Source organism: Montipora capricornis, chromosome 8 (genome assembly GCF_036669925.1).
Source record: "Montipora capricornis isolate CH-2021 chromosome 8, ASM3666992v2, whole genome shotgun sequence".
NCBI lineage: Eukaryota > Metazoa > Cnidaria > Anthozoa > Scleractinia > Acroporidae > Montipora > Montipora capricornis.
The window spans coordinates 50,169,574-50,171,613 of NC_090890.1; the positions used below are offsets into that span (position 1 = coordinate 50,169,574).

The 2,040-nt window shown below is 39.1% G+C and overlaps 1 pseudogene; it reads right to left on the bottom strand.

Moving 5' to 3' along the window:
* The window catches only part of LOC138060600 (NLR family CARD domain-containing protein 3-like), a 24,116-nt pseudogene extending 23,262 nt beyond the window's left edge, over positions 1 to 854 (bottom strand).
* Positions 855 to 2,040: the final 1,186 nt, after the last annotated feature.

Below are 2,040 nucleotides of genomic sequence, written 5' to 3' on the forward strand. Positions count from 1 at the left end.
ATTCGCCAACCACACTGAAACAATGTGCCGTGACAGCAAAACAAAATCTGTGCACCTTGCTAACCAGGAAATAGACATCGATGAAAAGGATGGAATAATTTTACATGTTTTTAAATAAGAATTCCAAATTACGAAAACAATTATCGAAACATGAACTGGTAAATGAATTGACAAAATGAAGAATCATCTCCTGGTTCGAATTAGAACATCGATTTACTGAGACAAAATTGATAACCACTTCATTATGGCTTTTAAGTTTGGTGTGCCAGGTTTGATTCATTCAAATGTACATGTAACACTTCCCCCGAAATGTTAGACTATATTCAACATATAAAGCATTAAAGAAACAGAAAAGTGGCGACGAGGATACCCTAGCGCCCAATTAGAAAGCTTCGGCAAAGCTTCGCGATCGTCTATTACAGTTAAAGGAAACATCCATTCAATTCCCTAGCTAAAAGACGATTAATCGTCTATAACGATTATATATGATTTGAGAAAAGCAAAGAAACTGTTTCGGTTATCGCGACTCCTGCATTTATGGCTATTTTTCTGCGAGGTGCAAAACCTACAAATCTCTGCTCTCATACTGCGATTTTCTATAAAATTCGTTCACAATGATTTCGCGAGACCTCCATTTTTGGTACCTTGACACCTTAGCAATGTCTAGAGCTATTCTTGAATCATCTGTCATCCAATTCAAACAACGAACAGCATTTACACCTTAACAAATGTGCTTACCAATGATCTTGTCAGGCCTGAGAGTTCACAGCAGCGATATTCCGAAATGTAATAGAGAAAAAACCCAACCAAACCTAACCTTCAAAATGTGCTACAGAAGCGAAAACGAAAGTGTCATGTGACTTTAAAAAAGGGGTGTTGACAATCTTTCTTCGGAAGAGTGAATGTCACTCTTCTTGCACCGCCGCCATATTTGATTGACAGCGAGGCTAACCACGCAAACATCTTGATTTTAAAGGGGCTAGGTCACGCTATTTTAGGTATATTCGTTTAATTTTGTTAATTATGAGCTCTAAACGTCAAATTGGCAGAGCAAGAGTCTTTCATTTGCAAAATCACGGCCACATAACAACTGAGAATGATTTTCCAGCTGTGTAAATGACATTTTGATATAGACTGATATAAATTTGAAAAAAGGTGGGCCGAGGTTTTTCAAATTGACCCAAATTCCATCCATTTCAATCCTCTCCAGTTTTCTCCATCCATGTCCCTTCTTGGCTTCTCTGTGTTTTGTTAGAGTTCTTCTATAGTTTTGAACAGTTATTTTGATATTTTAGTTAATTCTATGACCATTCGATCAGTGCTAAAATTGGCTAAAATTGCGTGACTTGTCCCTTTGAACAATGGCCTCACACTCTTGTGAAATGATTCCGGTACAACAAGAGTTTGTCCTTCCATTGTTTTCCAAGAGACCCAGGACCGCTTTGTTTCGTTTTGTTATTAGGAACTTTAAGATCTACGACGCGGTGGTCAACAAGAACAGCACGAAACAATGAACAGTATCATTGGTTAAAAAAGGAAAAATAATTATGTTGCACGTGCGGCACGCATTTGAGCACATATTTTTGCGTTACTCTTCATAACAACGACGTGAAATCACCAAATTTGAGGTTTTGATGACAACGTGAGCGTTCACATGTGAATCTTTCGTTCTCTATTTTTGCTCAGAAACCGCTCGTATCAGTTTATTTTTAGGATACTTCGCCCACATCATTGCAGGACTCGAACGAGATGGCCTAACCGCGAGAAAATTGCGATAGTGCAACGTTATATTTTGAGGTGACGTTTTCGTCGACGTCGGCGTCGTAGATCTTAAATTCCCCATTTATTTGTTTGAGCAGGTTGAAGTTTTTGGCAGCTATTCAGCTGATGTGGACCTGCTATACCCACCCACCCATATACACACAGAGGACAGCTCCAACACCGGGAACTTCATCCCCTACTCTTGTTTCATGCAACTTTTCCCTCAATGTTTTGGCTTCATTGTGGCGGGACAAGTTGCACGAAACATTCCACAGTGTA